The sequence below is a fragment of the Pongo abelii genome, chromosome 8 (genome assembly GCF_028885655.2).
Source record: "Pongo abelii isolate AG06213 chromosome 8, NHGRI_mPonAbe1-v2.0_pri, whole genome shotgun sequence".
NCBI lineage: Eukaryota > Metazoa > Chordata > Mammalia > Primates > Hominidae > Pongo > Pongo abelii.
In genome coordinates, this window is record NC_071993.2 from 125,136,116 (window position 1) to 125,156,978 (window position 20,863).

A 20,863-nucleotide genomic window follows, 5' to 3' on the forward strand; every position below is an offset into this window, starting at 1 on the left:
CCCACAGGTCAAAGATGTTGATTCATTCATAGTGTGAGGCCCAGAAATCTGCATTTTTAAACAAGTACCCTGGACATTTCTAAAGCTGGCTAAAGTTTGAGAGACACTATCCAAGGGAAATTTCTCCCTAACTCTTTTTCTCAGAAGAAAAGTAAAATAAAAGTAAAAATAAGCAGTACCACTAAGTTTCAAGTGATCTTCTCCTAAAAGAAGAAAAGGCCTATATTCAGGCACAAGAAAAGTATATTCTCTTTTATCCATGCAGAAAACAGCTAGTGGTTGAAAATCAACACTTCAGACCTCTTGTCTACATAAAGCCAACTGCCCCTTTGTTTACTGATGTCTTCAATGATTTTACTTAGGTTTTTCTACGACATTTACTGAGTTAGATAAGCAGACACAGATCCAGTCCTTGGAGACTCTCTACTGAATCAGCACTCTTAGCTTCACTGACATAGTCTCTTGGTAGACCTGAAGGTGTATCTTTTCTGGAAAGACTGCACAAAAAGCATTATTTATCTGAACACTGAATTCTGACTTCCTTGCTATTTTAGGGAGTCACTTTAAAACATTTTCAACATTTGCTATTTTGTAGCAAGAAATCCTTCAGAAGGAGGTCAAGTGATGGCCTTTATCTGTTCCCAGCGTCTTGCCCTTGGGTCCTCAGGGCACCCCCTGGACAGCAGCCTTAGGAACCAGGTACAAAGCACAAGCACTGCTGGTCCGCATGGTACAGGAATCACTTCCAGACTGGGCCTTCCCATGGGCTTCCCTGAGCTTCCTGGACTCAAATCATAGTCCTTCTTTTCCTCTCCCCTTTGGACTTGATAACCGCAGTCCCATTCATTTAATCTCCAACTTAGAAATCCAGAGAATGTGAGTCCTGGGATTTACTTTCAGACATCCTCATCGATAACCTTGGCCACTTAGGTTGCTGCAGCCTGTCCCCAGGGAGGCAGTTAGACTGGAACAATGACACAAACAACACCAACAATAACAACAGCAGCAGAAGCAGAAGCAACAATAGTAGAACTAGAAATAATTTATAACATGCTTACTACATGCCAGGCACTAAGTGCTTACCCATATTAACTCAGTTAATCCTTATAACAACCAGATGAGGTAGATTTTCTTATTATCCACATTTTACAAATGAGCAAACAGAGGCACAAGCAGGTTAAGAAACCTGCCCAAGGTTAAACAGCGAGAAACAGAGCAAAGATTTGAACCCTAGGAATATTGCTCGGGAGTCCATGCTGTTACTCATTTCTTTATGCTGCCATAATCTAATATAAAATTGAATAACAATAAATGCATCTTATATTTGTATAGCTATACACATTAATTTACATGATCTTCATAAGAACTATGAAATGGCTATGATTATCCCCATTTTTAAAATGATACTATAAAGGCATAAAATGCTGTATTTATGGTATGCAACCCTTTGGTGAACAACCCGATAAATATTTAATTACTTATATTGATGTTCTTCCTACATCTGAGAAAAATGTTATTTCCATTCCCAAGATGTTAGTAGAGACAAAGATTTTTCAATTTGTCTCCTTGATTTTGTTGGATTATAGCATTAAAGTTAGTTTTACAAAGCCATCTACGGTAACCCAGTAGAAAGGGTAAGCCTGTTGGCTTAGGAAAACTGAATGGCATTCAGTTTCTTCAAAGAAATTTGGGACAGATGTGGGTTTTTACTTCTTCTTCTTCTTCAACAAACCCAGAAGACGAAAAATGTATTTTATTTCCTGTGAAATGCATTTTTCTGTTCATCTCAGTATGTGGGACTGTTGAAGTTTATAAGTTTGGCAGTGTTCTAACGTGGCCATCCTGTTCTCCTTTAGAGACTTATTAAATGTATTTTTTAAATGAAAACAGAACATAGTGGAAAACTTTTTTCATTTTTTGACATTTACTTATTGGTTAGTGTTTTCTACCAACAAGATCTCAAACCAGTATGACAAAACATCCACAACTCATTTCCAAAGGCATTGCGAATGATGGTGCCCGGCTCTTCTGTACAATGTTTGTTTATTTATTTATTTATTTATTTTATTATACTTTAAGTTCTGGAATACATGTGCAGAATGTGCAGGTTTGTTACATAGGTATACATGTGCCATGGTGGTTTGCTGCACCCATCAACCCATCATCTACATTAGGTTTTTCTCCTAATGCTATCCCTCCCCTACTCCCCACCCCCCAACAAACCCCAGTGTGTGATGTTCCCCTCCCTGTGTCCATGTGTTCTCATTGTTCAACTCCCATCTGAGAATCAGTGATGATTTTAGAGCTGTTAACTAATTCTTTTTAGGTCAATGTTGGTTTATTGGAAGGGAAAATTTTTCTCAAGGTTTCTTATACAACAATGCTACTAAATTGCAATGTGGATACTCCACGGGATTTTTAAAAAGTTTTGGTGTGGTCTTGCTTGGAGGCAGGTGGGCAGACAGAATGGCATTTTCCATTTCTTCCTGGATTTAGGATCCTAAGAGATTTTCCCAAGATATTTTCTGGAACTCACGAAGCTCCCTTGGCCTGCTGACTCCACCATCAATGAAACCATGAGACTCTTCCCTGGTGTTCCAATCTCCTTTGATTTTTTGGGCCTATTTAAGCTCTCATTTTCATATCCCAGCTTTGCCTCTACACTCAATATTTTAAAGAGCTTCAGAGTTGACCATAATTGTGTCCTAGTGCATGGAGAAGTTATTCCATTCTCTCCAAATTGTTATCCTGGATGATTGGATTTAACAATCTCTAGGAGGATTTGTGGAGGTTTTAGTTTGATTTCCCTGTGATCATTGATGGTATTTTTATTTTCATTTGCTAAGAAGCTTTCTGCAGTAGAGGGAATAGCTAATCTTGCCATTCCTATCTTTGGCTCATCTTAACTTCCTTCTTATTAAACATCCACCTTTAAATAGTATGATCTAAGAATCATAATTATTCCTATACAATGTGTTAACCAAATCACAGCACAAGTGATAGATGTGATTTAATAGGTAGTGCATGCCATCACATGAAATTCAGTGTTAGATATAACCATATCTAACGCTGTCTTGTTCCTGTCTTGTAGTTCACCTATTAAACCTGCTAGGCTGACGGGGCACAATCTTGGGGGAAGCATGGAAAGAGAAGAGAAAGAATTCTCCGTAGACATGCATGAACATTCATAGGATAGGGAAAAAAAAAGGAGTTCTATAAGCACTTTTCTATATTCCCTAAACTGTAATAGGCTGAACTTTTTGTGCCCCTTTATTTTCTGTTGGGTGCAGGAAAAAATAACTATTCTACAGATAGCTCACAGAAGAGTGGCCAACAACTACGGTTACATAGCCTGCTTTTACACAATTTTTTCCAGAACCCATAAGTTGAATGAAAAGCTCTTTTTTTTCTTTGCTCCACTTGTGATGAGAATAGTTTGTTTGACTCATACCAAACCAAATCAAGCATTTCTGTGGGCACAAAGAGGAATGTGGAGCAAAGAAAGATTTTCTTCCTAAAAAAGAATGTGTGCATGGAAAACAAAATTGCTTCAGATTTCACAACATCCTTTACCATTAAACACTGAAGGCGGTTTCGGGTCAGTCCAATTTCCTTTGCAGATATTTGACTTTAAAAATGACATATTCAACTTTTAAAAATGGATTTGTGTGAAATGATATATAAAAAAATCTCATGGTATATAAGTCATGATGAGTTTCAGCTTATGTTTAACCTCTGCCTCTTCATCTTTAAGAGATGCAAATTGCCTCCAGGCAATAGTGGAAATGTCTTGTATATCTTGTCCTACTTTCTCCAAATCAGCCCCTAAAGACGTTTACATTAGGAACTCAGAGTGATGCTGAAATAAATGAGTTTCTTCAAAAGGCTGACTGCCCCCTATCTAGGAAATTAAAAATCATTGGAGAGATTTTTTTAAAAAAGAGCAATAACAGATAAGTACATAGTTCTTGCTTTCTCAGCCAGCCGTATTAATGCTTTTTAGTATCTCAAATGACTGATCATGTTAACTAGGTGGCTAATTTTAAGACGGAGAGTAAAACTTTTTCTAAATGACTCAAGTATCATACTCTCTCAGTTGTTCCAAGATCTCAGATTTGTGACTGTACTTATTCAACGAATGTCATGCATTTGCTTTTCTCTTCAAGAATGTAACATTACAAATGTCTTTTAAATATGATTTGATGTGAAGCTACAATAATTCTTTGCATGCATTTGAGAACTACAGATTCTGGCAGTTGACTCAGAAGAGCTTCTCTGTTTCCTTAAAACAATGAAAACAATCTCACTTACCTTCTCCCAAGGCTGCTGTGAACACTAAAATTGCGAAAAATCAGATAACTGAGGTATAGAGTGAGTTCTGGATGGTTCTCCAGGGCCCATGGCCATGCTGAACCTGGCAATAACCTCTGGGAAGTGAGAACAACAGGTATCACCATGATTATTACAATTTTATAGACAAGGAAAGCAACACATCATGGAGAAATCACTTGTCTAACATCACTGGGCAGAGTTAGTACCTGAAAGAACCAAGATGCAAGTGCAATGCTTTTGATTCTAACCTCCACGCCCTTTTAATAAAGTTCCATGAGATTCCTTCATAAACTGTAAAGTGACCTATAAATAAGAGGTATTACATGATCAGACCCCTTTGACCTTACTCCTATCTGAGGCCAAACTAGGAAAAGTCAGAGAAATGTTGGAATGTTCCCATTCCTGACTTGTCACTGGATTTTTCACAGGACAGTTCAGAGAGAACCAAAGCAGAAATGGCAGTGAAATGCCAGATATTTGGAGCAGAAAACTCAGCCCTGGGACAAAGGCTGGTCATCCGCTGAGAAAAGAGGCAATAATTTGGGAGCTGGAAGAGCAAGGTCACAAGAAGGAAAGATAGCTAAAGGAATGAGAGACGCTGGGAGGAAAGGAAGGGTGGCCAAGCTGGGACATGGGCTGGTGCAGAAGAGTCTGACAGATGGTTTTCATCACTGAGTTCTTTTACATGATGGTTAGAATCCTTAAAGCGATGGCCTCCCAGGTGCTCTATCTGACCCCAGGTGTGCTGGGAGAGCCTGCACGGATCCCCTCTATCTCACCACTGGCCTTCATGCTCTTTGTCACCAACGCTGGCACCTCTCTACCTGAGGGTCTTCTCTGGTGGGCAGAATCCACTCTGTCTAAGCGTGGGTGGGTAGAAAGTGCCTGAGAATTAAAAACCCTCTCTTTCACTGGATGATGATGTGAGTTGGTGCATAAATACCCCAGTTCCCTCACCCATCAGGGCCGTAATGCTGAGCACATGCTCTCCATTGGCTTCCAGAGTTCCCTTTGGCATTAAGGTCCAGGTATTCACCATGGTCATGGTAGCCTGCTTGATAATGCTCCATGTTTTGGTTAAATTACCTCCCTGTCTGTTTTTTCTACTTCCCTTTTCCTGTTTCCTTCACCTCCCAAATAAACTACTTGCATTAGAGTCCTTGTTTCAAAGTCAGTGTCTGGAGGAAGCTGAACAAGATGCACCTTGCAGAAAGAATCATGGTCATCTTGGGGAATAGCAACATCCTGCAGGGGCAGGACCAGGGACCAAGGGAACTAAAGAAAGGACCAGGAAGATAAAAAGTGTTCAGACCCATGAAGTCTCACCATAGCCAAGAAATTCATTGCAAGTTGTAGGTCAGAGCTGCTGATTGACAGCAGATTGGGCCCAGAAGACATTGGTGACAGAGGCAGTTGAAGATCCATTGTCTGGTGAAGAGTCAGGAGCCACAGGCCAGGCAAGATATGTGAGGATGAGAGGCTCAGAACCTACAAGCAAATGCCACTGGCCCCTGGGGCTGAGGCCAGGAGTATTGAGGTGGGAGAAATTCACTGCTTATTAGAGCCAAACATGATCTTGGTCAGGATTTAATCCATCCTGTCCTGCAGATGAGGAACCGAGGTTAAGAGGACAGATGTCCTACCAGAGGCCAATCATACAACCATTTAGTTAAAGAACCAGGACTAGAATCTACCACTGGTACTTATCCACCACTCCATGCTATACTGAAAATGATCAAATCAGAATTTTGATCCTCAGACTTAACACTTACTTGGAAAAAAGTACCTAGTCCTCTAAAAATGGAAAAATACTAATTAAGTCTTCATTTCCTCCTGCATTTGACATCCACATAGAAGGGCAGACTACATGGTCTAAAGCCTACCTGTTTTAGAGAGTGTGTATAATAACTCTTCATCACCTAATGGGAATGCTGCTGTGAGTTTTAATTACTATTCATTAAGGGCACAGATGTGGTCTGTTAAATAGAATGCTCTAAGTGAATTTCACGATAGTTTTACCAGATTATAAAGAACTTTCAAACACTCAAGAGCCCAACAATTTTGGTCAATACTAATGCTGCATTGTTATAATTTATATTAAATATAACAGGCAATATTATAATAATAATGAATGCTATATTATACATCTGGCTTATCTTTAAATTCAAGTCAAAAAAATATTACTGTTGAACAAAAAAAAGTATCTTCCTGATAAGATCTAAAGCTTGTTTCAAAGATGAAGGCTACAAAGAATTGCCTTCTTGGAGAACTCCAAGGTAAAGATGTAGTAGTCTCATCAGTTTTGTCTCCTTCTTGTAAACAGCTACAAATGTTTAAGGAAACATTGTACCGCTGAGGCACTTTGCTCTGATAAGCTCAGAATTCCCCTCGTATACTCTTTAAGTATTTTACTAAGGCTAGCTCTAGAGAAGCAAGGATGGTCTTAGTAGAGCTAGTTTAGAGTGAGTAACTGTGGCTGAATATGTACACTGTATACACACACACAGCCTGATAGAATTATTTGGAGTATTTAACATACTCTTTAATAATATTATACTTTGTATCTTTAATATCTGTATATTGTGTTCTAAATAATAGTGTGTTTCTCTGTCTAGCTGAATACCTAGACATAAATAAATAGGCTAAGCAACCCAAAACTAGATCCCTGGAAACGGAAGACTGATTAATTTCAAAACATTAAATGTTGAAGGTGGAAGGAACTTGTGAAGATCACTTAGTTCAACTCTTTATGACTAAGGAGACTCAGAGCAGAAGGAAAGGACTTGCAAAGGCCACCCAGTTCATCACTGGGAAGCCAAGTGTCCTGGATCTTAGTCCAGGTCACTTTCCCCAAGACCTGAAGGATGGCTCACTTGTCCTCAGGAACAACAGTGGGTTACTGGCTCCTTCATGGCCATAGCACCTCTCCTAAACTAAACACATCAGAATGTCACTTACATCAAAATCCTCTTGTCTTTTGAAAAGAGGTACAAGTTCATCCATCCTTGTTGATACTACTCTGTGGAGATATTCAGGATCAAAATGAAACTTTGCCACATGGAAAGCTGAAACATTTGTAAAATTGTAGTAATGAAATGCAAGTGAAAGCATTTTGCAAATTATCCTTTACCCTTGTCAAGAGTTCCATTGAGTAGGATATGAATGTTGTCACATCTTTTCAACCAATGGAGAGACAGTCTGATTCCATGCCCAGAAAGCAGTTCACCCATTTCATCTCATTCTCAAAGGGTTTTCTAAGTGCAGGACAGGCAGATCAAATAGCACTGTGGCCTGTTGGGGTTGTTCTGTAAAATAAAGTAGTAGATAAACATCTTTCTCTGTTCACAAGGAGTGTACTACAGTCAGGGTAACCTTCAACACATGGAGGAGGCAGCCCCCTGAATAGCATAAATTCAGAACTCTGGGAAGACCCCATTCTATCTCTCTATATCCACAAACCTCTTGGCTGCCATCTAAGAGGCCACCATTTATATTTCATTTGTCCTAGTTTTATATCCCTATTAATGCACAAATATCTTTGGTAAGAATGACCCAAGATACTAACATTTTCTCCCTTAAACTAAATAAAGCTTTGGAGCATGAGTTTTGATGGGAAAGGAAAAAGAAAGCAAACACAGGAGGACTCTGAGTGGTACTAGCAGCTAAGGAGAAGGGAATATCACTCAGGGAGGGGACATGGTCAGGGAGAGGCAGCGCTGGTGTGGACTCATGAAAGCTGTACTTTTGGTGATTTTATAGCATGTCAGGAGCATGTTCTAACTGTTCTCCAAGCTTAATTCATGTAATCCTCCATCTTATAAAGTAGATGCTATTACAATTATCCCTATTAGAGATTAGGACATAGAGGTAGAGATATTAAGTAACCTGCCCAAGTTTACATAGCTGATAAATAGCAGATTTCAAATATATGCCTTCTGGCTCCAAATTCTGAGCCCTGAAGCACTGTAGTGACCATTCATCTACATTACAGTTTTGTCAGTGTAACAGCCTGGCTGATTTATCTTGTTTTCCTCACTACTGAAACAGCTCTAATAACTCTCCCCTGCCCCCTAGCTGTCTGATAAAATGAGTTTGCATTTAAAGCCCAAAAGCTGCTTAGTCTTGACGACCCTTCCAGTACACTGTTTGCCCTGGGGTGCTCCTTTGGGACCCTTCCTAAGAGAAGCTCTGAGGTTTTGGTAGTCCCTTGGCAAATGGACTTCTCAACAAAGAGCCTAGGAGGTGTAAGACAGGCATGGTGTTGGGTAAAAATGGAGGGCTACCTATTTATAATAGATGCTGGGAAAGGCTGGGCCATCTCTGCTATATGTACTCAGTCTCAGAATCATAACAAGTTTCTTGTCTCTGTGGATGAAAAAGCACCACCCTGGTAGTGAAGGAATGAGCTACTGGCCTTTAGGTTAGAAACACATTAATAATCCAGACTCCAGAATGGGCAGTGCCACTGCTCTGGCATCCTTCTCTCCACAGACAAATATTAAGACTGGGGTTTCTGGGCCATCCAAGGTATCACTTTTCACAAATATCAAACATAAATAATTGAAGAGGCAATGTTTAGAAATGGAAAATGCAAAATCCCAGGTGAATTTGCTGCTTCTGTCTCTTTCTTTGTGCCTGTGCCTCTCCTGAATCTCCATGGGCACATGGCAAGCAGCGTGAGTCATTCTGACACCTCATGTACATCCTTCTAGACATTTGTGGTTTTTGTCACTGTTTTGAAGATGATCAAATAATAGAATAATGAGTTTCAAAAGTCTTTCTTAAACTGCCTACTTTAATGAAAAGATGAAAACCAAAATCTCCATGGATTTAGGAAGAAAAGTCATCACTCTATTTTGTGCAGAATTTACTTATACCCCTGTTGAACCCCTACAAAAGTAGAGAAAAGTATAGCACAATATATGAGATAATTGTCACACGAACAATTTATTTTGATAGTGGTGTCATTTATTAAACTTCCTGAATACAGCCCCACACACAAAACTCTTTTCACATTTATGTGTCATACATAGAATTGAGAAACATTTCAATTTCGCTGATAACCTCAAGTTGGAAATTAGTGATAACGTTCCTTAGCCCCAGTCATAGCTGAACAGTTGGTTAATCAAATTAGGAGGATGAGCTCTGCCTTCACATTTGCCAGTTCATTAAGTTAGATCTGCCTGGTAACCATGATAGCCAGGCTGTGTCATGATTACCTGATGTACCACTGAAACCCAACACATTATACATGTGTTTACACAATTAATTGGTTATTCAATGTTTAAAATAAAAATTCTGAAGAGGTATAAATTATGCCATACCTACTAACATACCCTGGGTAACAGAGGCTCTTCTGCATTAAATATGCCCTAGAAAATCATATTTCATCAATGCAAATGGGGCAGAAAAATACATCATTTTAGTGAGGCCAAACCACTGTGTCAGATGAAATTTACCAAAATGAACAGGTTTTGGTCATCTTACAGCCAATGGGATTGAGAAATAGGATTCACACAACACCTTAAATCCTGAAATGATAGGAGAAATATGGTTGCGTCATGAAATTTATCAGATACATCCCTTTGCCAAGTAAATAAAAAATAAAAAAAGGACAGCAACATTCAACATCATGGGAAGAGAGGGAAGACAAGATGGCAGGGATTTTTTTTTTTTTTTTTTTTCCCAAACTCCACAACGTCAAGGGAAAACAAACTGGACTGTCAAAGCAAATTCTGACAATGCGGAGTGCTGTCCCTGGCAGAGGCGGCAGCTCCATCGCTCTGTTTGTTTGGGCCCAGCCGTGGCTTTTATTAGACTTTGAAGAGCACCCTAACGGTGGGTCATGGGGCGGTCACTACTTATCTCTGCTGTTGTTCCACGTGGCCTCCCTCGGCCGCTATGGGAAGAAGGGAATGGTTTCTTTAAGGAACGGGGCTATTTATAAAATAAATATAAAATCTAATATCCATTATGCACAAATGATAGTGTCAGACAGCTCCGGCGGCTGTGTATTTGCTGGACATCAGCCTTCTTTGAGTATAAATTGCCCCGTACTGAGGAGAAATACAATACAGTTCACCAGAGACTTGGCTGCAAGGTGTAGCCGCTTGTCTGTGGGCAAGTAATGACTTGCGTTTTCAGCTGCTTCTTGGTAAGAGCCTTAGTAATTGGAATCAGTTATTCAAAACATCGCTAAATGTGATTTAAATGGCAAGGATTTAATAACAGAGAAAGAAGCCATTAAAGGGGTTCAAGCAGAGGAGAAGGGAATTCCGTTTTTTAGAGCAGAGGGAGAAAAATAAAGCAATTACTTGATGTAAAGGCCAGAAACAGGACTCCTGCTGTCAGGGAGAAATCAAATCTGTCAGCAATTAGTGGGATCTTAGGAGGTAAAGAACTCTCCAGCGTTGAGCAGTGAATAAGGGGTTAGCAATTATATGAACTGATAAAAGTGTTCTGGTTTCCAAACAGCAGGTTAACAAGCCTTACTTTTTTCATAACTTGATGCAGATGTGATGGTCACACTTGAGGATATTTTTCAGTGGTTCGCCAGGAAAGTTCCTTAATAAGTACGTTGGGCAGCCTGTTTCCATCTCAAACTGTGTTTGTGCTACCTAGTGCAAAAGGATGTGTAGGAGAGCATTTTGATAGCAAGGCTCTTCTTTAATTAAAAAATGGAATAATAAATTCTCTGAATATGCAGTTAAAAAAAATCAAATGAGAAATTCACGTCCCCATGTCCATTCTTCGCATGGGATTGGCAGCTCCTGGTATTTTCAGCATGGAAGGAACGTCACCTGGTATAAAAGAGGCAAACTTTGTATTAAATAAATACATTAACTTTATTATGACATGCTCCTTGTTATCATGTAGTCTTAGGAATAAAAAAAACCTGTGACATATATTTATATACATATGTGGCCTACAGATGACTCCTATAGGGGGTCTTTAAAAATTATTTGGTATTGATGGATATGGGGTGTGAAACTCAGTCTGATATGTGAAGTTATATCAGAAGGAAAAAATCAATAGTTCCGTCACAAAAACAGTTGCAGGCTTTCAATTCAAGGAGCTACTCTGTCTGCTGAGAGAACACTAAGATGTCAATAAAAGCTGAGTATTTGAAATAAGGTCATTTAAAAGGACTGCCCTAGAATCAGTCCTCTTTGACTTGCTGTGAGTGACCTGTTTATGATTTCGTTGATGCGTATTCTGTTTTAAAGACAGAGGCAATTCTACCTGAGCAACAATACTGCAAAGAAATTGATCATCCAGCATATGCTACTGCTTTGTCAGTTAGCAGGAGACAATTAGGAATTTTTTTCTTCCTTTTTTTCCATTAAGAAATTCAATCAATATATTGGAGCATTGAGGACTACCTGCTTTCACTTTAAGCACTTGTATAAGCTAATTGTTAAAAAATATTAAAATTTCCTATCAGTGTATCTCAGGGGATTTCCCATTTTGAACAAAACTCCTCTGACCAGAAAAATCTTACCCCTCCTACCCAGGGCATCTGCTGTGGGTCGGCAGGGCTCCCATTGCTGAAACAACTAAGCGCCCTTAAAGGCCAACGATCATGAAACATCTGTGAACCCCAAAGTGATTCGGAAATGTAGGATCATCAGATTGTGGTTCTAAGGGTGGCTTTTAACCCAGCTCTAAAGTCAACATAAGTTCCATTGCTTTTCTCTTTTGCAACATGACGTTCTGTTTTATATTATTATTACATAGTATATGTATAATATTTACATTAAAATGTTATTGCTCAGTTTTCTTAAATATTATATTCATTTCATGAAAATTTACAAACAGCATCTAGCAGACCTTGTTAGCTAGGGATGAGCAAAAGACATGGTATGAAATTATTAGGTTGGTGCAAAAGTAATGGCAAAAACCGTAATTACTTTTGTACCAACCTAATAGAAGTGAAGGAACATCAGTGTGAGCAGCTACAACTCTGTTCAGAGAAAGAAAGATGTGCTCTTTTGTTGCTGTTGCCAAATACCCCAAATGCACACACCATGTAGACTTGCAAAGATCCTGTACCCTAAAATGAGATTCACTAAAACTACTTCCTGAGCACTAATATGTGCAAGACACTGTGCTGAGTACTGTGTATTCATTTGTGTTATGTTTCAATTACTAAGAAGCTACACAGATTTTTTAAAATACTGACTTGGTTTTTAATTAATATGTATATGTGTGTATAGATTTTGAGCACTGCAGTTTCTGGACTCATTAGTGAATTCCTGATTTTCTTACCATCTCCCATTGTCCAACTACAAAAGTCACTTATCTCAAAAAGACAATGAAAGCAACTGAGTTAAGGAAGTGATAAAGATGAGAAATGCCAGATCAAAGCATCTAGTATAGGGAGATGTTCCAGCAGAAGAGTTTGCTATTTCTGTAGAAGTGTATGGCTATGGTTTTTCTGTGAAATAATTGCCCTAAAATTCTTAGCCACCTACCAAATTCTCACTTTTGGGACAGGTTGATGGGATGCTGGGCTCTGGTCTCATCACAGTGAGGACAGACTCACATTGTATTGGGTTCTAATGATAAACGGATGGATCTTCACATGGTCTCACCCCAGCTGTGCTAGTGGCGGGCTGGGCTTCCTTTAACAAAAAGGTCCTCAGTTTCCTCATCTGGATGTAGTAATAATAACAATTTTTAGCCGGGCGCGGTGGCTCACGCCTGTAATCCCAGCACTTTGAGAGGCCGAGGCGGGTGGATCACAAGGTCAGGAGACCGAGACCATCCTGGCTAACACGGTGAAACCCCCTCTACTAAAAATACACACACACACAAAAATTAGCCAGGCGTGGTGGCGGGCACCTGTAGTCCCAGCTACTCGGGAGGTTGAGGCAGGAGAATGGCGTGAACCCGGGAGGCGGAGCTTGCAGTGAGCGGAGATCGTGCCACTGCACTCCAACCTGGGCAACAGAGCAGGACTCGGTCTCAAAAAATAATAATAATAACAATTTTTGGAATGTCCTTGGAGTTTTCTACATTCCTTGGAAATTATAAAGGATAATACAACCCTGCTAAAGAAAAAAATACTGGAGAAAATAAGCTCTTAAAGGTAGAGAAAACAAATATGATTTTTTTTCTGGATGTAGAATTATCAGGTAATTCCTCATAGGCTTTCTTTATCTAGTTTCTCTTTCAAAACAGGTAAAAAGTGATCAGAGCAAAGACACCTGTGGTGTATCTCAGTAGAATATAGTTGTGAGCAAAACATATTTTTAAAAAGTGCTTCCTGTAACATCACTGGGAAATTTTGAGGTCTTTGAGTCTATGAGGGACATAGTATTGTTCAGGGGAGCATATAAGAAAACTCAAGTGAATATTCTGCATGATTCATCAAGCCAAGCTCAGAATTGTTGCAATCATGTCTGTTCCAACAGTCATGAAAGAATCTTCACTAGCCAGACATAAATATATGGCGAAAAAGGTTCAGGATCCAACTCCCATCCTTTGAAAGCTGCTTGGGAACAAAGCAATTGCCTAAATTGCTTCACCGAGTCCTGGCCAAAGGACGCAGCTTCCAGAGGGTGTGAGCAGAGAGGCCTCTGCCAAAGAGTGATCCTCACATGGATTTCAAAGACACACTGCAGCGGAAGGCCCTCAGATGGGATGGAGACCAGTTGGTGCCCTGTCTTTATGATTATTCAATTTGGCTGTCCTGAAACTGAGGACCGCCCCGATGGGAGAGACTGTGTGAAGGTGTCCTTCTTCACTTTCACTGAACCGGGCAGCATTTGCGGAGCAGTCCTGTTTTCAGGAATCAGCTGTCAGTGTCAGGAAAGAGTGGAGACCATTGCCAAATTAGAAATCTGAAGTGTCCCTGCTAGGAGGCTCCGTGTGCATTTTGACATGTCTGGCTGGCAATTCTTAAAAAAAGTAAATCCTAGCAGTTTGCTGGCGTGACAGCCTTATTCGGCAGCACCAGGGAAGACTTGGTAAACTATTATTGTTTGGAGGTTTGGAGTAGAGAACCTTCTGGGCTTTGGCATAAAATGACTAAGTCACTTCCTCCAGGTTTGTGGAGGAGGGGTCATCTTGCCTTTTACACTCGCTTTATATCCTGTGTTGGGCACCATAGCCATTAGGACATTCCTTCTATTACATGATATGATTGAACTCTGTCTTTTAATTTTATGATTTTGATCTTGAATTACTGATTAATCAGCCTTCCAAACAGGTGCTCACCCACTTGACTGGGGGCAAATCATAAAGAATGCTGGTGCTGCCAGTCTGCATGCGGCCGCGCCTGCTCCTCTGGTTGGGACTGCTGGCCAGGATTGCAAAGTGGAATAACCTGGGCCATTTCTTTGCCAAATGAACTGTTTCATAATTTCTCAGTAGCCATACTGTGTAGAGGACTTGGCTTCCTTGATGCAATCTCAACCTTCGTTGGCGTGGGTGGACTGACAACCTGGTCAGGTGTGTGCATTGAGGTTGCTGCATTTTCTGTGCAGGGTGTTCATCTTTGTACTGTCAAACTCTCAACGACAACCCAGAGATGAATATCCAAAAACCATCTACATTGGTCAGGCACGGTGGCTCACGCACTTTGGGAAGCCGAGGCCAGTGGATCACCTGAGGTCAGGAGTTCGAGACCAGCCTGATCAACATGGTGAAACCCTGTCTCTACTAAAAATACAAAAATTAGCTGGGTGTGGTGGTGGGCACCTGTAATCTCAGCTACTCTGGAGGGTGAGACAGGAGAATCGCTTGAATCGAGGAGGCAGAGTTTGCAGTGAGCTGAGATCGCACCATTGCACTCCAGCCTGGGTGACAGAGACTCTGTCTCAAAAAAAAAAAAAAAAAAAAAAAAACACAAAACTACATCATGAACTTTCCCCTGCTTTAAGAAAGAAAGAATATCTTCAGCATAAGCATTTTTTCATAGTATTTTTCACTGATTTTATTTTAAAAATCTTTCCGTGGAACAAATCTTAACTACAGTATTGAATGGTCATGTGCAATCTTGCTTATTTTCACCTAAAACAAATGTTGATATGTATATGTGAGAATGGCAAAATCTGTGAGATTAAACCGATAATTAAATGTCATTAGTTTCAGCCATTCTTTTAACATGGAATCCAGATTTTTAATAGCTTGTTATCTTTCATTTAGGTTGAATTCTTCTTAGTGTAGTACCTATATTGTGTTTTTAATTGTCTTATGTTCATGTCCAGCCTAGTGATTCCCCCAATAGCCACAGAAATGACCCAAAAACAAATCATAGGAAGTACTTTTTGTTCTGAATTCAATGGTGGAAACTCTGAAAAGTAAATGAGAAAACTTTTATGCAAAACATTATTCATTTTATATGGTCACAAAAGCTTGTTGACACAATATCACATAGCAGTTAAGTAACTTAGTACTAAAAACTATAGAGGCTAATCTGCTCACTGTCTCTAGCTAATTTTATACTCCAGGAAGAGATAGAACATTTTAAAAATGAGTTGTCAAAGTTTCATACATTATGTTGTTATTTTGAACCATCATTGTGGTTTTCTTCTAGAATAAAGCTGTTCTGTAATTCCATATAATTCTCGTATCCAAAGTGTATTACCATTTCATCCCTCTCCACTTTTTCTTTCTCCTGCTAATAGAATCTGGCATCACTCAGAACTGAGTAGGTGAAATGCATATTGCTCAGAATCATCTTCAGGTCAAAGGAGCCCACAAAACGCAACCCAACGAAACAAAACCCACATGATGGAATTTGGGTGTGGCTTGTTAATTGATAGCCCTTAAAAATGTGTTTAGAAACATCATTTTTTATCAGAGGAAATAAACATGGAAATGCTTCTGCCCATCATTAACTAGTTTCTGGAACGTTTCTTTTTACTAAGCAAGTTTTTTAAAGGGTATTTTCAACAACAGGAAAATGCAAATTAGAGGCATTGGTCATTACACAGAAAATAAAAGAGCTGTCAAAGAAAAATGGAACAGGATGTCAATGGCACTGTGGACTAGAAATAGATGGAGTCTCACTATAATGTGAACTGTAAAATTAGGTCGTGGGTTCCTATCATTGTTGAAACTCTTAGAAGGAGAAAGTTCTAAACCACCTTACATGAGAACAAAGATAATTCTGCCTTATGTGAATTCCATTCTTTGGGTAGTGACGGTGCAAAGAACCAGAGTAACTGTAAGTTGGTGGATGTGTGAAGCACAAAATCTGGGTGGTAGCAGGTGGTGACTGTATTCTTGATGTGGTGTTCTGTCCTCTTATATGGGTAGAAAGGTTCAAATATAGTTATACGTTTGCTACCTTACGGTGATGTGATATCTTCCATTATGAAATTCATCACTGACCTATAAATAATCTAAAATTATCTTGATTTTTTAATCTTCCCCCATTTTTGATAAGGAGTCTTTGCTAGCGTATTTTTCTTCTTTCCCTATCTCAAATACTTTTACTCCTGAGTATATATTTGTGAAGTAACTCAAGAGTTAGGATGTGGTCTGTGGCCATGAAATGGAGCAAGATTAGTTTTTCCTTTTTACAGTTCAACCTACAGTTCCTATTATCTTTGCCTTATTAGCATTGTGTTCCAACCAGTTGGCCCAGTGACACCATAACTATATTTAGAGACTGTCAGAGTCGTTTAGAGACTTTGTGTTCCACGTTAAATTTGCTATGACATATTGATAAGTAAAATGGTCCAGCATGGGTTCTGCTACTACCCTATTCACACAGAGCACTTAATTCTCTACACTGCAGTTTTCCTGTTGCAGAATGGGGATAATAATACCTGCAAGATCTGCTTTACAAGTGTGTCCTGATGAACAGTAATTGAGATGATAGGCATTATTATCATAAATAAATTATTAGATGGTATTTTTCATATAGCTAAGAATTGAGTCAACAAAGTGACAACTCTATGTCCAATAAGACAAATTTCACTTAATAAAACCCTGTAATATGCTCTTCCCATTATGTGATATTAATGTGAAAGCTCTAGTGTTCTTACATCCTGAGAGCTTCCCCAAAGGGACACAGAATTATTCAATTGCCATCCATCCCTAATTTTTTTTTCAACACCTAGTTCTATCAAAAATTTGAAGTTGTCACACACAAAGTGCTTTGGGGGTCTGTTGCCCTGCACACTTGGCCCATCTCCATCCATGAACGCCATTCTGAAGTGGTGGTCTTTGTGCCGTTCTCATTGTTATTCCTGGGTGCCATAGTCACTTGAATACTTGAGCAGGGGAAGCAGCGGTCTCCGGCGTCAAGTCAGTTTCAGCTCTTGAGATCTGAAAGGCAGCCACTTGGAGTTCATTACACATTTCTACTCAACACTCCTGCCTTAACATTGTATCACACAAGAATTCTAAATTCATTTTGGCTGCGTTACAAGGCCTGTTTTCTGCCTGGATGCCCAGGTCTTCTTTCTTTCCATTGTCTCTGGTTGGTGTCCAGGAATAAAGGATACTTAACATTTAAAAAGGCAGAATTGTTTGCAATGAAAATACTTCCCGCTAACTGGCACTCTCCGAGAACATTAAAGACCCAAATGACGACAGTCACTTCCTTTGGAAGCATATTTATTTTCATGCATCTTTCCTGGAAAAAAGTTATTTTTTTGCACGTTTTGCTCTTTATAGTTTATGTTTGCAATCCATGAGAACCCTAAGAGAAAGAGAGAATTTCCTAATGCAAAATACCTTTTACTGAATAGGAATTTGAATGCTGATATACCAGGTGGACCCTCTTTTATGTATGAAAACAGAAATCATTTTCTCAAGCTCCTCATGACCTCTTAAGGCTCCCCACCGGAACATGAGTTAAACTATGATAAAATATGAATGCTTTAAAAATATATCCTGACACTTTTTGTTGATAAAGGACATCACCCAGGAATTAATTCACTGTCATAGCAGTGAGTGACAGTGTTGTAAGGTTTAATAAACCTTGGATCCCTCCACTTTTCTGCTTTAGCATGGCATATCTAGAGTGCTCTTTGCAGCAGTGCGCTATTTAGAGACATTTGTCTGTCAGCCTCCCAAAAAGAAAAGCCATTTAACTGCTTTTTTAAGAGGCTGAGCAGCAGTGATCGGTTTTTGGGAGGCAGGAGGGAACCAGGCCTGCATTACTGAGAGTGCATGTGTGCACATGCACACGTGTGTGTGTCTGTGTGTGTGCGCGTGAGTGTGCATGTTGTTTTCCACTGAGAGAAACTAATCTCTTGGCTTAGATCCACCTTGGTATTAGCCTCAGTGCTTTCTCTCCCTCCTTTACTCTAAATCATTATTAAGTTTATTACTTCTTTTTTCTTTTGCTGGGGAAGATTAATGGCTTTCCCTGGGCAGAGGGACCTCTGCCGAGCACAGTGGCTCTATAAATAGCACCTGCTGCTAATTCTCCAGTGCCCGGTATCTCCCCCAACACATCTTGGTCTTTAAACAATTTGTTCAGAAGAAGAAAGCTATGGGTCACTGTGCACTTTGGTGTTACTCAAAATTTGTTTTATGGATAGTGAGTTTTTCTCCAGGAAGTTTGGCCTGGCGGGGCCTTTAGAGAAACTGGCTGTCCCGGTACCTCCCCGAGGCAGCATGCCTCACTAACCAGGCTTGTAAGGATATCACAGAACCTGTTGGACCTGTGGGGGTGGTGCCATGTGAATAGCTTTTGCCATTAACTTCCCCTCTCCTCCTTTTCTAATTTCTTCTCTCTCAGTAGATTTCAGGCTCAGCTGAGCTCTGTGTTCCAATAGCCTGGGGGAGATGTGACTTCATAGAGTTATAAAACACAAAAAGGGAAAATGCTGGGAAAGTTGCAATGCTAAGGTTCAGTGACTTGTGGTGTCAGAAAATGGAATGCTTCTGGACAACACAGATGGCAGGAAGGACCAGTGATCAGCATTTTTAAATCATCTTCATCTTTAAGGGGTGATCATAGGAATAAGAGAACACAACCTATATGGCTCATAGCAAGTGTTCAATACATCTTTGCTGAATGAATGAAAGAATTAATGAAAGGGATGATATTTCTCATTATTAGAAACATGCTTATCTGATATGCTGAAGTCAATGCAGTTGCAAGCAGAGTTATATTACTTAATGAAGCTATGCAACCTGTCAAGGTAAAGGAGAAGGGGAACTAGGCTCTTACATGTAACCTTGAGAGAAATGAATTCTTTCTTCGTTTGGATGTTTAATGAGAACAATGAAAGATCCAAGGATGTTTCTCAGACCTTGAACTTGGTAGACTGGGAGGTCTTAATTTTTTATATGCCAGCTTACTACATGGATTCAAACTGGAAGTTCCCATTCTCTTTGGAAAGGACTCCCATCACCACTCCAACTAACCTTCAGGTCAAGGGTTTTATTTACCCTTGTGTGTGTAACACTTTCTCAGTCTGCTTATTTCATACAATTACACAATAGTGGACCCTGTGTGGTAATTACATAATAATTACATAAATAACAGCATCTTACAGCTGAGAGTGACCTCAGAAATGATCTAGAATAATCATTACCTTTTGCAGATGAAGAAACTGAGGCCTGGAGAGATAAAACTCCTTGCCCAAGGTCACTCAACTCAGCAGCAGCAGAGTTAAACTCCACTCAGCCTTCCCACCAGCCTGTGTCATATCCTTCCCACTATAATATGTTGTCCTTAAAACTCAAATCAATGTCATTCTTGATTTCTAACGTGGCAACGTGAATTCCTTAAACCAATACTTGAAAATTTTTTTAAAAAATATCTCTTAATGTGCTTCATTATAGACACACAGGTAAGAAGCAGAGCTGCTTTTTTTGAAGTGAGGTGGCAGAGGTGAGGATAGGAGACCTGGCATTCCACCTATTGGCATCCATTTCATCTTCTGCCCCTATCCTGGGCAGTGCTGAGGCCAATCCAAGGAGCCCAGGAGATCAGGAAATTTGTTTTAATATCGCTATTTTTGTTCAAGGAAAACCACTTTGTATCTATCGACATAAAGTTTCCAATCAAATGTGTTTAGAGAGCTTGACTTCCTCCACCTCTAAAATTACAAGTCAGGGACTCACAGAACAATATTATGACCAGATAGCACTAAGCATGGCACATTTTGGCTGTTTAATAAGTTTTATTGTATAAATAAATTAATTAATGGTAGCAATGCAATTCCTAAAAACACTCAACTTCTCATTGTCAACTTCTCTCTCCCTGGTCTGTGTTACTAAAATATGTCAGATATACCATTACTAATACATTTTCCTCTTTGTAATTGCCTCCATTCTTACCTGCTTCTCCTTGGAGACGGTGAGTTTCTCAAGAGCAGGACTCTGAACTCACAGTACCTGGGCCACATCAGACACACAGTAAGCTTTAGTAAATGTTGCTTGTTAAGTGAAGAATGATTGAAAGCACCTCAAGCATTTAGTGCTAAGGCAGGGTTCTCAACCTCAGCAATATTGACATAAAGGGGGGGATAATTCTTTGTTGTGGGGGCTGTTGTGTGCATAGTAGAATGTTTAGCATCTTCCCTGGCCTCTGCCCACTAGATACCAGGAGCAA

General features: G+C 39.7%; 1 protein-coding gene across 5 annotated transcripts in view; it reads left to right on the forward strand.

The window, feature by feature from the left end:
- LOC100449428 (protein CASC2) overlaps nt 1-20,863 on the forward strand; it is a 162,750-nt gene that overhangs the window by 51,112 nt on the left and 90,775 nt on the right. For 3 of the 5 annotated variants that reach the window (XR_008510660.2, XR_008510657.2, XR_008510658.2), the window contains one exon: nt 8-15,189. The exons of the other annotated variants lie outside the window; for them this stretch is intronic. The gene's annotated coding sequence lies outside the window, so the exon portion shown is untranslated. Of the gene's footprint in view, nt 1-7; nt 15,190-20,863 lie in introns of those variants that run through there. 5 annotated transcript variants of the gene reach the window in all.